This window comes from Myotis yumanensis, unplaced genomic scaffold (assembly GCF_028538775.1).
Source record: "Myotis yumanensis isolate MYYU_CA2020_CCGP unplaced genomic scaffold, mMyoYum1.0.hap1 SCAF_12, whole genome shotgun sequence".
NCBI lineage: Eukaryota > Metazoa > Chordata > Mammalia > Chiroptera > Vespertilionidae > Myotis > Myotis yumanensis.
This window is the reverse complement of record NW_027223763.1, coordinates 42,595,100-42,611,048: the sequence shown is the minus strand read 5'-3', so window position 1 is coordinate 42,611,048 and position 15,949 is coordinate 42,595,100. Positions and strand designations below refer to the sequence as shown.

General features: G+C 41.0%; 1 long non-coding RNA gene across 1 annotated transcript; it reads right to left on the bottom strand.

Annotated features, from left to right (window-relative positions):
• Positions 1 to 13,087: 13,087 nt before the first annotated feature.
• Positions 13,088 to 15,946, bottom strand: LOC139021198 (uncharacterized). Its single transcript, XR_011473409.1, has 2 exons — positions 15,629 to 15,946; positions 13,088 to 15,415 (listed from the first exon to the last, which is right to left on the bottom strand). It is a non-coding gene; the product is annotated as an uncharacterized lncRNA (long non-coding RNA).
• Between the last annotated feature and the right edge of the window lie 3 nt (positions 15,947 to 15,949).

Sequence of the window (15,949 nt, the reverse complement as noted above, 5' to 3'; positions counted from 1 at the left end):
AACTGGGGTAGGGATTGGTGGCTAAAGGCATGAGTTCTGTACAGAGTGAGGCAAATGGAGGTTTGCAGTTGGAAGCACAGAAAACAGTTTATTCTTGTACTGTAATTTATTAACTGGAGGCCCGATGCATGAAATTCATGCATGGGTAGGGTCCCTAGGCCTACCTGGCGATCAGGGCCAATCTGTGGGGCCCCCGCTGGCACCCGCCTTGGCCAGCCTGGGGCCTGCTGGATGGGGGCAGCTCCTGCGTTGAGCGTCTGCCTCCTAGTGGTCAGTGCGCAGCATAGCAATGTGCATTCTGCCATTTGGTCGATTGCATATTAGGCTTTTATTATATAGGATTATGGTATTATTTTCCATACAAACAACTGTAAACCTACTTTTGCCCCACTTTGTATGTCTAACCCAAAGAATAATGACATTCTTTGAGTTTGTCTTGGAACAATCATTTAAAGTAAAGAGAGATTTTTTTTAAATCAACAAAAAAGGGGAAATGAAGTGATTCTGTGAAGTGGGGGTATTTGGAGAAATGCATTCTATTTATTGACTACCTCTCTCTCCTTTAAAAAAATTAAAGAGATTACAGCCATAAAAACTGCCTTAGTTAAAACATTATCAAAAACATTTAAGGAATACCTTCTTTCTAATACTATCTTATTGGTAAAGTACTTTTTATTTCGCTGAAACAACTTCTTATCTCCTTCTCACAGGTTTTAATTATAAAAGCCATCTTAACATTTTACACATGTACATACAATTTTCCCCATCACCTAGCCAAGAAATTATCCACAAACACTGCATATTTTTAACATGATATACATATGGCCATTATTTCCCCCCCCCCTTTTTTTTCTTTATTCTCAAATGTATTTCATATTCTGGCTCCATTCTTCTGACTCATACACATTTGTAGGCTTCCACATATTTCCATTGTTTCTAAAATCTACCGTGCTCCCTCCCTCTTCCCGCTTGAAAATGCCCATGAATGAGCGGCAAAAATATGCATCTTGGTGCAGGACAGCCCGGAGGCTTTGAAGAAGTGCAGACCTGTCCTTGGCTGCTGGCTCCAATGCCTACCTTGGACCAGTGACATATCACTTGTTTCTATCAGCATCTGTCACGTGGAGACAGTAATGGTACCTGCCTTGCAGTGCTGTTGTGAGGATTGAATGAGATAGAAGATGCTCCAGAGTCTCTCCCACGCCTCCCTATTTTTGCCAAGTCGTCAAAACCTTTTTATAGGAGTATGTGAACGACAACATTGGCGGAACTGGCAGGCCCCGTGTCCAATAGGTTATATGCACTCTGGCGCTTCACCATCATAACCACCCTGCCAGTCCCGGTCTCCCCAGCTTGCGGAGCAGGCACCGAAGGCTTACAGAAGTTCAGTGACTCATGTACTCAAAGTCACACAGTGAGGAGGTGGCCTGAAGCCCGAGCTCTGGCGTTCTGACTCCCTCTTGTGGAATTCCTGCACCTGACCTCCATATCCTCCTTTTGGAGAGATTATGTTTTTCTTCTTGTTCTTTTTCAGATACATAGGGTGTCTCCCAAAAATGTACACACATACACTTTGAATAATTATAAAGGCAGCGTTTATTAAAATACATTGCATTTTCAAAATAGACCGATCAGCTGTTACATTGTGTATACATTTTTTAGAAGACGTCCTATATTTTCTAACTTCGATTTTTTTAGTAATCTTATCACCTCAAATATTTTGTCAAGCAAGGTGGATATGAATAAAAACACTTTAATAGTGATATATTAAAAGCCCTTTTTTGTATAAAACCTTTCCCATGAGTTCCCACTTTTGTCTTAAAGTTAAAATTCTATAGCTACTTTCTGACATGGTAGCCACCTTGCTTGCAAATCCACTTACTCCTTAAATCACCTTTGAGATTGCCTGGCATTTTAAATTCATCCTGTCATCTTCCTCATGTCTTTTTCATTTATCTTCGTCTGTTAGGCATCTTCTTCTCTCCAGAGCAGTACTCCCTCCTTACCTATCTTAAACATAGGGCCTCGGAAATTCACAGTTCTGTTCATGTTTGACTTCTGAGGCTTCCCCAAATGCCCCACATCCGGGCTCCTGTGAGCTTGAGCACGCCCTCCCTCCTTTGATGCAGCAGGAGGTTCAAACCTCACAAGTCCCTCCCCACCTGGCCTCGCCCCCAGCCCGCCTGGCCTCGCCCCCAGCCCACAATAAAACCCACAGCCACCTCCTCGCCTTGCTCTATGAAACCACTTTGGATAAACTTGGGAGGCCTGCCTACTCCCCAGAAAGACTTATGAGTAATAAACCTCTTCATGCCTTTTGTTGGGGGAGGTGGGGGGGGGGGGGGGGAATCATTAGTGTTGACATCTGAACCAGATTTGGGGGGGAGGGTCCATCCTGTGTCTACAAGGCCCCGCAGGAGAGGAAGCCTTGCTCTCCTGCCTCTAATGAGTCCACTTCCCAAATATGTTGTTTATTTTTCAATTGTGTTCCTGTCTACATCATCATCATTAATATTTCATATAGTATTTTTTGGTGGGTGTGGGTGGGGGTAGGGCCAAAGCATCAGGGAAATTAAATAAATTCCAGTTTCAAAGGTGAACCTGAGGCAGCCTCATTCTGAACTGCCTTTTGGAGTCCATATAAAATCTCAGATATTTAAACTGGAGTACACTTAAAAAGCAAATATTTAAATGCCGAGACATTCCTTCATAGGATTCTGAAGAGGAAAAGTACAAATGATAAGCCCTGATAATAAAAATAAACATAACTGAAACATGCATAAAGGTTGACTCATTTAGGTAAACTCCAGTGAAGACAATTGGCATTTCCATGGGTGGTGATAACAGAAGTATTTTTGTAGGATGCCCAAAGCTGCTATCTTAAGACCAGCACAGAAATATACAGGTGATTGTAGGCTTTTAAAAAGTGACTTTGATTTCTATAGAAAAACATTTTTTTAGCCATTGTCAGAGGTAGTTAAAAACCACAGACTACACTTAATGCTGATCTGGACACAGAAGGATAAGTCGCTTAAAATGCATTTATCAGTGGCTCCCTTAAAAATGGGGGATGTTAGCTGGAATCTTGAAAAGCATAAACACTACATAATGAAATTACTAAACACATCCTAGAAAATAATAAAGGCTTGGAGAAGCTATAAACAACTTAGCACTTCCTCTATGGGAGACCCCTGCCTGTTATTTCTACTTTGGTTTGGCAAATGTGTATCTAGTACGCACAAGAGTAAGACTCTGGCCTGGAGCAGCCCCCAGGGAGGCAGGCATTGAGGCAGAAGGGACTGAAGGGGAGTTCCCTGCTGTTTAGGAAAATGGGAAAATCAGCAAATATTTGATGGTTCTCAGCTAGTTAAGGTGCAAAGAGGATAGAAGACCCCAAAGCTTTTCCTGGGTTAACAGAAAGCTAGGGGACTCTGAGGCTGGGGAAATGTGGTTGTTTGGAGCTGGCGTCAGAAGCAAAGCTGCACGTTCTGAGTCCAGGGGTGTGGCATCTGCCTGAGAACATGAAGGTTCCTCTCAGAATAAGCAACACTGAGTTCACTTTGGTGTGATTCTCATCATTCAAGCCAAGGGCCATGGCCCTTTCAATCCTGCTCATATCTGTACCATTTTATTCATTATTAGTTGCATTCAAGAAAGATTTTTATGGTGTTGAGAAAGTTGGACAGATACGTGCAAAAAAATGAAACTAGACCACCAACTTACCTTACACAAAAACAAACTCAAAATGGATAAATGACTTAAACATAAGAGGGGAAACCATAAAAATATTAGAGGAATCCACAGGCAGCAAAATCTCAGACATATGTCAAAGCAATATCTTCACTGATACTGCTCCTAGGGCAATGGAAATTAAGGAGAAAATAAACAAATGGGACTATCAAAATAAAAAGCTTTGTACAGCAAAAGAAACCAACAAAACAACAAGAAAGCCCACTGCATGGGAGAACATATTTGCCAATGTTATCACCGATAAGGATTTAATCTCCAACATTTACAGGGAACTCATATAACCTAGCAAAAGGAAGATAAACAATCCAATCAAAAAATGGGCAACGGACCTAAATAGATACTTTTTGAAAGAGGAGATAAGGAAGGCCAAAAGACATATGAAAACATGCTCAAAGTCACTAATCATCCGAGAGATGCAAATCAAAACAACAATGTGGTACCATCTCACACCTGTCAGACTGGCTATCATCAACAAATCAACAAATGACAAGTGCCGGCGAGGATGCTGAGAAAAAGAACACTCGTGCACTGCTGGTGGGAATGCAGGCTGGTGCAGCCACTGTGGAGAACAGTATGGAGTTTCCTCAAAAAACTAAAAATGGAACTCCCATTTGACCCATTAATCCCACTTCTAGGAATATATCCCAAGAAACCAGAAACACCAGTCATTAAGGATATATGTACCCCTATGTTCATAGCAGCACAATTCACCATAGCTAAGATTTGGAAACAGCTAAGTGCCCATCAGCAGACGAGTAGATTAAAAAACTGTGATACATCTACACAATGGAATACTATGCTGCTGTAAAAAAAAGAAGGAATTTTTACCATTTGTAACAGCATGGATGGAACTGGAGAGTATTATGCTAAGCGAAATAAGTCAATCAGAGAAAGATGAATATCACATGATCTCACTCATTTGTGGAATATAATGAACAATATAAACTGATGAACAAAAACAGATCCAGAGACAGAGAAGCATCAATCAGACCATCAAACCTCAGAGGGAAGGTAGGGGAGGGTGGGGGTAAGGGGGAGAGATCAACCAAAGGACTTGCATGCATGCATATAAGCCTAACCAATAGACACAGAAACCAGGGGCGTGAGGGCACGAGCGGGGGGATGGGAAGTAATGGAGGGATAAGGACACATATGTAATACCTTAATCAATAAGGGAAAAAAAAGTTTAAAAAATTTTACTTTTATAGGAAAAGTATAACAAAGTGAATGGCATGTGAAACTCTCCCTCCAATTATTTACTTTTTTAAGAAAATATTTTTATTGATTTCAGAGGGGAAGGGAGAGGGAGAGAGAAATAGAAACATCAATGAGAATCATTGACTGGCTGCCTCCTGCACGCCCCCTACTGGGGATCAATCCCACAAGCCGGGCTTGTGCCCTTGAATGGAATTGAACCTGGGACCCTTCAGTCCACAGGCCAACGCTCTATCCACTGAGCCAAACCACCCAGGTCTAATCCACTTTTTAAAATGTGATCCAATGAGCAATATCTCTCATTTAAAGCTTACCTTCAAGAAATACTTAGATAAGAAACATTCTAGAACTGAGCTGGGTGCACACTTTCTCTAAGGCAGGGGTGGGCAACCTTTTTGTGAGTGCGTGCCAAAACCAGCAAAATCTCTGACTCAAAATTCTTCTGCGTACCAACCCTAATTTTTTGAAAACATGTTATGCCTACTTGATATCTCTTAAGGTGCACGTATGTGAAGAACCTTGAAGAAATAAAATTCATTCGAGCGACAAAAACACAGTATATGATGATGAAAAATACATTTATTTTTTAATGCATACATGTACACTGATAGTCCGACAGAAAACCTTATGACTCCGTTTGATATTATCAGTGGGACTTTTGCTGCTGCATCACTGATGACAGAGATTTTACCTCAGGTTTATATTTTGTGACCTTCAGAGATATGCACGAGCTACAACTTTCATCCGTCAGGCTACTCCTATTATGAGACTTCACAAAATTCACCACTGAGAACAAAGATTCACAAGCGTATGTGGATGAAACCAAAACACTGGTTGGATCTAGGAAGGCAGGGAGAGTTAAGGCAGAGGCATAGAAATTGCTCTTCCCCTCTCTCGTCAATCCATGTCTATGGTCTTTAAGATAACTTGTTATGTAAAATTATTTATTTATCTAAGATACACCTACACTGAATTTATCTGAAAAATAAAAAAGTCGATATTAAGAAAAAAATTGTAAATGGAAGATTATAAGACAGGGTTTCACGTGCCAGCAACAAGTTACTGGCGTGCCATGTTTGGCACGCGTGCCAGGGGTTGCCCACCCCTGCTCTAAGGGCCAGACGGAAATAAGTTAGGACTGCAGGCTGCACTCTCTGTCACAAGCCCTCAGGTCTGCCGTGTGCGACAGGTAAATGAGTGAGCGGCTGTGTTCCAATAAAAATTCATTTGCAAATGTCAAAATTAGAATGTTATATAATTTTCATGTGTCTGATATATCATGCTTTTTGTTTTCTTCAACTGTTTAAAAAAGGTAGAAGCCACTCTTCGCTTGTGGGCTCTACACAAACAGGCTGGGGGTATATTTGACCAGGGCCCCCATTGGTGTCATCAAGTTACCAACATCTATGCCAGCCGTGGGCAAACTACGGCCCTCGGGCCTGATCCGGCCCATTTGAAATGAATAAAACTAAAAAAAAAAAAGACCGTACCCTTTTATGTAATGATGTTTACTTTGAATTTATATTAGTTCACACAAACACTCCATCCATGCTTTTGTTCCGGCCCTCCGGTCCAGTTTAAGAACCCATTGTGGCCCTCGAGTCAAAAAGTTTGCCCACCGCTGACTATGCCCCTCCACCTGCCCCCCAACTTCAAGCTTTCCAACAAAGGCTGATGGAAGAAAACTGGACCATCCTCAAGGGAGTAGGGGGTTGTAACTCCTGTCATTAACTGAAGGTTATATTAACCCCTAGGGTGAGAGATGGCAAGAACAAATATTTGTTGAAAACCTAGTACTGTGCCAGGGACTAACCATGCTATAGTCTTATGACTTAATCCTCAGCATACTATGGGATAGTTCACATACATACACACTTCATCCATACACACTTTTCTTTTCCTAGATAAGGAAACGGAGACAGAGAAATGGCTAAGTGCTATGCCTTGACCTGGTTCCCCACAGGGATTTGAACATGAGTCAGTCTTTTCAGAAAAGCTTCTAGGTGGTGTCTTGACCTGGAAAAGAACCGAGTGTGGTGGAGACGGGAGGAGCAGGACCAGCACTCGGAAGAGATGAAACTCAAGAGCAAGGGCCCCAATGCCAGGGTGAGCGGCCGCGGCTGAGCGAGGGCGAGGGCGAGGGCGCAGGGGAGAGGCACGAAACCGCCTTGCTCTGCTGGCTTGGCAGCCCCAGAGCCGCCCCAAGTCAACCCACACCGGCCCAGGGTGTGACCCTGGGTGGGCCTGTCCCGGTGAGACAGGCAGTCAAGAAGCGCATCATTAACAAACCCATTGTAACTAAAGCCAGACCAGAGAGCAAGTTAATCCTCACACAACAGCTAGAGGCTTAATGTTCTATTTTGAGATCTGGTATTTAGATTAACTTCCTGACATTTCCTTTTTTCTCCTTTTACAAATGAAATGCATATTCACTTTGTAGAAACATCAGAAAAAATATAGATAAGGACTATATTTTATTGATTCAGAGAGGAAGGAAGAGGGAGAGAGTGATAGAAACATCAATGAGAATCATTGACTGACTGCCTCCTGCACGCCCCCTACTGGGGTTAAAATTGTCAAGATAATCACAGCGAACATTTCTGTGTAATATCCTTTAAGTCCTTCCAGCCTTTTGGCACTGGGCTGTTCGGACCACTTTTTGCACCAACTATATCATGAACATGTTTCTATGTCATTTTCCAAAGTGTGATTTGCCAAGTGTGCCCCTGAAACAAAGCAAAGCAATCAGAATCAAACCGGTTCATGCAATTCCGCACGGTCAGGTGTTAACAATGCCTGTTGCAAAGGCTCACAAGAGGCTCCAGGAGAGAAACCTGGCTCCCCTGGCTGGGAACCTCCATCAAACTTACCTAATCACAGGATCTCTCTAACATAACTGTTCAAAAATTAACGTCCTACAGGATATCCTTGGTGAAAAGCTGCTCTACATCATTTGTCCAGGGTGCATAACATCCCTCTGTTATTTAAACAATCCGCCAGAACTGAAGACTGAGGTTGTTTTCAAATGTTCACTATCATAAACAAGACCACCGCGCAGATGTTTGCAACTAAATCTTTGCAGACATTCATGGCAATTCCTTGGACATGCAGCTGCTTTGTCAAAAATAGGAGCATTTTTAAGTTTTGTGGGTTTTTTTTTTTTTAAAGAAATGGATATGAATTGGTACTTTGAAAACTGTTGGCAGCGCCTACTAAAGTGAATGCATGCAAACTCTATGTGTTAGTTTTCCGTTGCTGTATAGCAAGTTACCACAAACTTCAAACAAAACCATTTTTACTCACAGTTCTGAAGCCCGACACGTTGCGACTGGGTTATTTGCTCCGGGTGTCACCAGGCTGAAAACAAGAAGCTGGGGGCACGGAGTCCTCATTTAGAGGTTCTGGGGAGAAAGCTGGGTCCTACCTCAGTCAGGTTGTTGGCAAAATTCGGGTCCTTGGGGTCCTAGGGCGAGGGATCTGTTTGCTTGCTGTCAGCAGAGGCCTCTCCAATCCTCGCATGGGGACCCCGGTATCGTCAAGCCAGCAACGAGGCAGCAAGGAACGCTGATCTCAAACCTGGCTCCCTCTTCTGCTCCCAGCCCCTTTCCCTGCTTTTAAAGCAGTTGGTGTGATCAGAGTGGGCTCACCTGGATCTCTCCCCATCATGAAGCCCACCTGGAAAACCTCCTCTCATCAGGGTGTGGAATCTTGGAGGCAATTTCCAGCATTCTGCCTATGACTGAGAAATTCCAGTCTTAGACATAAAACCAACAGAAATGTATATCTATATGTTGACCAAAATAACATGCAAAATGAATGCTAATAGAAACACTACTCATATAAGCCAAAACCTGGTGAAATTCTCAACAATAACTGTGCTATATTCTTATAATTGAATACAGAAACGAGAATGAACAAACTGCAAGGACTTACAACATGAATGAATCTCACACACATAATATGGAGTAAGCAGGTAACTGTGTTTTATGGAAGCCGATGGAGGTACCTAGCCCAGCCCAGAAGTCGTAGAAAGCTCCTGGGGAAGGTACAGCTCTCACTACAAAGAATTATTGAATAAAACGGGGAGAGGGAGGACAGGATTGAATTTTAAATCAAAGGAATAACAAGCAGAAGTAACATATCTGAAACAATTATAAGCAGATGGGTATTATGAATTGATGGCAAAATGGTGGGGGAAAGTATGTCTAGAGAATTTGATAGGGGTCCAAACGTGGACCTTGCAAACCATGTTAAGATTGACCTTAGCCCTAGCTGGTTTGGCTCAGTGGATAGAGCGTCGGCCTATAGACTGAAGGTCTTGGTTTTGATTCAGGTCAAGGGCACATGCCCAGGTTTCGGGCTCCATCCCCAGTGTGGGGCATGCAGGAGGCAGCCAATCAATGATTCTCTCTCATCATTGATGTTTCTCTCTCTCTCTCTCCCTCTCCCTTCCTCTCTGAAATCAATAAAAATATATGCATACATATTTATATGTTGTTGTTTTTTAAAAAAAGATTGACCTTAAACCAATGGGGATATGGGAGATCCTTGCAAAATGAAGGATATGGACATGTTTATATTTGGGTTCACTAACACTGCAACCTGGAAGATGAAATTAAACAAGGAAAATGAGGAAACGAGACTAGTGAGGAGGCTATTCAAGGAGTGCAGGTGAGAGGATGGGAGGCTGAATTAGCTGGAGTGAGGGGGAGGAGGGACAGTAGAAGCACAGGGGCCTTGTATCCACCCCCCTTCCAAAAATCTCTGAGCAAGGTCCTAAGAACATTTTCATTGTTTTTTAATCCTTATAGCCCAATTGTCTCCTAGAAAACATATGCCAATCTAAATTCCCACTAATAATATGCCCATCTCACCCAATTCTTGACAAAATGGGTGCTTTATTTTTTAAATTATTTGCCAATTCCATAGGCAAATAACTGTACCTCATTATTTTACATTGTGTTTCTGACAGAAAATCTGGTAAACATTTAAAAAATTATTTTATTGACTATTTTTGTTCATTTTGTAAAGTGTGAATTCATATCATCTACCAGATTTCTCTAAATATGTGCACATTTTGACTTGTAAGAAGTTATTGCCCAGCCGGTGTAGCTCAGTGGTTGAGCATTAACCAATGAACCAGGAGGTCCTGGTTCAATTCCTGGTCAGGACACATGCCTGGGTTGCAGGCTCAATCCCCAGTGTGGGGTGTGCCGACCAGTGATTCTCTCTCATTGTTGATATTTCTATCTCTCTCCTCCCTTCCTCTCTGAAATCAATAAAGATATATATGCATTTTAAAAGAAGTTATTCATTAAAAATACCCTTCGAAGTACATTTTTTCCATACCTTTTAATTTTGTTTAGGCAAATTTTTCATTTATAATACTTTCAAATTATTAGTTAAATCTATTAAACTTTCTGTTTTTGGTTTCTATGTTAAATTTGTGCATTTGAGTTCTTCCCCAAGTCATGATTGATAAATCTTCACCTATATTTTAAGTGCTTTACTCATTTTAAATCTTTAATCCATATAAGATTTATGTGTATATGGTATGATGTACCTTAATTTTTTTCCAGATAATCAGTTGGCTAAATACAATGGATAATTTATGCTTTTTCCCATTGATTTGGAATGCCATTTATAAAGTGTTTTAAATTTTTACAAATTCTCCCGTCCTCAAAATAGGTCTAATTCCTGTTAGGGCAAATTCTCTTCCATTGCTTTTCTTTTACAAAATGTTCTTGACTATGCTGGTAAGCCAGGGTTAAACTAGCTTCCCACAGTGAATTGAATTGTTTCCTATCATTTTGTACTCTCTATGTTCTAACAGTTGAAATTCTAAAGGAGATATTGGTGCCTTAAAGATTTGAAAGATTTTTGCCTTTAAATTATCTGGGTGCTGAAATTCTATGGTATTTTTCAACTTATTTTATAGTTTTATTTGTTTATAGATAATAAAAGCATATGGAGCTCTACATTTCGCTCTACATTTCTCTCTACATACAGCTTTTGAGTATATTTGGGACATATAGTTTTCTCTAATTTTTATTGTCTTAAACTCTGAATATAATTTATTTTCTCTTTGATCTATTAAAGACAATATTTTAATTTCTAGTATTTTATTAATTTAAAAATTATCCTTGTTATGAATTGTTCACCTTATTGCCTGTTGGTCAAAAAAATGTAGTCTATAGTGTGTTACTTATAGTCTTATTATATCCTATATTTTTTTACAGGTCTCATGGATAGTTGAAAAGCATATGCACATTATTAAAATTCACTATCTTTTTAAGACTAGTTTTTATGAAATTCTGATTTTTGTATTTTTGCTTTATCTATTTTGGTGTGGCTGTAGGAGGATGTGAGTACGGCATTTACCTACACTACCATCTTGACTGGAAACCTCTGTCTTGTTATTTCTTGAGCTTTCTGTTTCTTTCTCGTGTTCCTTCTCTCACCTTCCCCTCTTCTTCCCCCTCCCCCTATATTCTACTTCAGCTGATATCCGCTTCTTTGGCTTCACTTACTATCAGTTATGACTGGGACTTCCAAACCTCCAGTCCAGACCACTGTTTTGAGCTCTACACTAACATACACAGTCATTTTCTTGACATTTTTATGTGACACGTCCAAACTAGTCAATGACTTTTCCTTCACGCCCAGCCTCTCTTTCTTCCACCTCACCAAGCTGCATTAACAAAGACCATAACCTGAGGGTCATTGTTAGGCCTTTTCTTCTCTTATCCCTGACATCCTAACATCCCCAAATCCCAATGATTCTGCCTCCAACTTACTTTTGGAACTACTCACTTCTTTCCACCCCCACTGCTAACCACCTGGTCCGAATGACCACCGTCTCTTGCCTGGACAAATACAGCACCCTCCTCACTAGTGCCCCAGCTTCTACTCTTGCCCTTCTAAAGTCTATTTTCCATGCAGCACCCAGAAAGAGCTTGCTGTCATATACAGTGGGGCCTTGACTTACGAGTGTCCCGACTAACAAGTTTTTTGAGATACCAGCTGTCTCTTGGCGGATTTTTTGCATTGAGTTGATAGAGTAATTTGAGTTAACGAGCTCCTTAACGAGCTCGGTCTCTGAACGAATTAAACTCGTAAGTCAAGGCCCCACTGTATATGTGATCATCGCACTCTCTGCTTTAAACCTTCCAAAAGGTTCTTCCATCCTTTGGATCAAAAATCAAACACCACGTTATAACCTATGATACAAGGCCCTTGTGGCCTGTCCTGTACCAACCACCCCTCAGAGATAACAATCCGTGGCACTAACAGGTACTCAATAAATGGGTCAAATGGAAATGATGCTCAGTTAGTCCATCGCTGCCCTGATGCAGGCATAAAGAGATGGAGGGTTGGAGTCAGCAGATCCCGATTTAATATAACACCTATTAAATGTGTCTTTTGGCAAGTTATGTGACCCTCCGTTTTTTCATCTGAAATATGTGGATAACAGTGTCTACTGTATGACCTGTAGCACTGCTGTAAGGATTAAATGACAGAAAAGACCTAAACACTTGGCATCATGATGAGACTATAATAAGACTTTAATGAGTAATAGGCAGCTAGTATGTATCTATAGAAATTATACACACACACACTTTGGTGTTCACCTTCACTTGGCTTAATGGTTCCACTGCCCCAACTCCGAGACCTCAACCTGGGTGTTCTTACCGATATCATGTCTCAAAAGCAGTCTGAGTCCCTCACATTCTCTGACCAGTTCCTACCACACCCCAGCCTCGTCTGAGCTTTATAAACCTGTTAGTGATTTACACTGTCCTCTATTACACTATAATATACATTACTTCATATTCCAGCCACCTCCTCTTCTCTTACCCCTGACGTCCTAACATCACCTGAAAATACAAACATTCCCCTCCAGCATCATACAGTGGTTCCCAGCAGCCTCCATTCCACCCGCTGCCTTGGAGGTCTGTGAATAGCAAGTATGCACAGGTCTGTACAGACACCGCACGTGCTGAGGCGCACAGGGCCACGCCTCTTTGCACTCATCATAACATCCTCTGAGCACAGGTGAAAGAAGTAACCGCTCTTGAGGCAAAATGAGCCGCCTTTAAAACACAGAAAGGCAGGAACAATGAAATCTTGATCATTTTTATTATTTTTATTTGGACAACATATATACATATGTACAAAATACCTACTGTCAGAATCCTCTATTATAATTTTGTTTGATTTACAAAAACAGGACAGCAAAATAACTTAGGTCACTAATACTGTACAAAAATAAAACTGATTAAACAGTTGTCAAGATCAGTATCTTACAGTGTTACAGATCATCCGTGTGAGAGAACATTGCAGGCTATCCAGAGTGATGAGTACTGTGCTAAATCTATCTGCAAACTTACAACTAATCAGTTTCTGTAATTATAACTACCAAATGTAATTCTCAAAAAAAGCATGATGTAGAGACAGACCTTAACGCCAGGGCATCGTTCCACAGTGGTGAAGGGCTTTCGTCTTCCCTAACCAAGGAGAGGAGTTATCTTAACTCTAAAACTATTAAATGTTTCCAGAATATGACAACTACTTACAGTATTAGGTAAAACAACGTTCCTTTCTGTTTAAACACCTGCAATAGTCTTTCAAAAAATCCCGTTTGGTTAAAAAAGTAAACAAAAATTACTATCCTGCATTTGGATTTTTTAAAGTTAAATCCATGGTCTTTTTAATATAAAAAGTAATTGCTTCATAGTTTTAGTAAGTTCAATGAACTCTAGTAGTCCTAGTTGAACCAAATCTTCATATAGTAAATCTAATTAGAATGCTGGTTCCTGTTTTGTGACATTGTAAAACAGGATTTATCACAAAGAATAAAAAGCCTTGAGTTTATACGTTACGTTACTATAACATATAAGAGAATATCAAATGTGTGTTTGTCAACACCTTGAAAAGGCAAGGAGCAACTTTTTTGGGGGAAGTAAATTGTGCATTTTTTTTTTTAAACAAGTTGCTGCATTTACATCCATCTACGTGCTGGACAAAAGCCACATACAGAATTACTCCTGAAACTACAAAGATTGTCTTTCACTGACTTTGCCTGGTTTTTCTTCGTTTCTTTCTGTGAGGGAAAGATGAGTTTGTACAAGTTGGTGGGTTGCTAGGCAACCCCAAACTCCTCTCTCACCAAAAGGCCGCGTGCAGAGGTTCACAAGCAGAACCACTCCGTGAACTCTGTCAGAAGCAGGCGGCCTCCCCTACTTCGCATGGAAGAACAGATGTCCTTAAAACTTATTTTGGACACAGAAATTAAAATTTGGTTTAAAATAAGCGTTTCAAAAATCTGAAACAGAGGTAGAAAGTGTTCTTTTATTTTTCCTGACATGTTTTCCCGTGAGAAAACACTTTCCGTTTTATCCCATGGACTGCTCCCAGTCCCTAGTGTTAAAAGCAGTTCTCTTTACAGAACTACTAATACAACTATGTTGGTTAAACAAAACAAAAAGGAAAAAAAAAAAAGCAAAACCCACCATGCTAGTGATGGCCACTGTGTTGGAAGCAGGAGTCAGCCGTGACCCACGCCTGCGGCAGGAGCCACACGGGTTCTGAACTGAAAACGAGCATGTATCGGGGGAAATAACGCGTCCGCTGGCAGGGGGGCACCCTAGGTTTACACAACACATCTTCTAGCACATGTGTAAACGCCAGTGCACCAGGGCTCCCTGTTTTAAATACCAGATAAAATTGTCGGAAAGCGTTATTTCTGAAGAAAAAAAAAAAATGTAAACATTTTCCCACCATCACTGCTGACTCCCCCATGTGAGGCTTCTTCTTCACTAGGAAAACTCAGTTCGTGTTTTTGACCGTGGAAAGGCCAAAATGAAGTTTTCAGGTAAATGGCGTGTAATGGATGTAGTGGTTTAGGCCATTGTAGACACCTGGATACAAGATACATAGTGGTGAGGCTTCGGATGTATCAGGTACAGGGATGTGTCCTCCTCCGTGTGGATCCCATGTGCAGGCATTGCCGTCTCCTCTGACACCGTCGTGGTATTTCCCCTTGGCACTCACTGCTTATGGGGTATATTTTTCTTTTCACAGTTCAGCTCCCTTTTCGTTTTATATAACTCTTGCACCTGTGAGTGGGAGTTTTGTAGGAACATGGGAAGGAGACCAACATACCTTTCCCCCCCAAAAAACAAAGGTGATTCCAGAACTAGCTACTGTTATGCATCCATTCAAATAAAACCCACCAGAGTCAAAGCCCTCTCCCTTCGTGGCATTATGGTACAATAAGGTGGCGTGAACGAAAAGAATCGGGAAATCTGGGAAAGTTAATAGAGTCAAAATTCTGTTTGTTCTTTTTAAATTATTAAAAAACAAACAAACCTACCCTCCTTCTCCTTCGGCATCTATTGCATATATTCTGCCCTCGCATCTTCTGTGATTTCTTAGGGAAACGTGTATACTGTAAAATAAGCAGATTATAACGTGGTTCCAAAAAGAATGTCTGCTTCTATCCTTAAAGCATGAACGTAACTTATTCATCCTCTGCATTACAACTGAAAGTGCAGCTTATGTTCGGAAAGTACAATTCATACAAAGCAAGGTTTAAAAAGTTCTGTACTTAGTGTAACCTTTCCAAGGTTTGTCTTGATTAGTATAAGTTCAGACGGCTTACCCATTCATTGACTATAAGTAACGTGTTTGTTTCCGAGTCTTTAGATGACAGATCATGCTGGAGGAGGTGTGCTCTTGCTCGCATAAAGACAGCTGTGCTATGGCGTTTTTGTCTCAAAAGTTAACGTGATTCAAGAGAGTGGTTTTGCTAAAGAAACCGAAGCACACTCGTCATTACATTAAAAGGTACGAAAACAATTCTGAGAGACAGCAAGCAGAAAGGGCCCGGAATCACTGTGATGCCACAGGTCAACTCACCCAGTCACACGTATGTACACCAGTGTTGAATCTTTAAAATTCTGCCCCAGTCTTGGCCGGACCC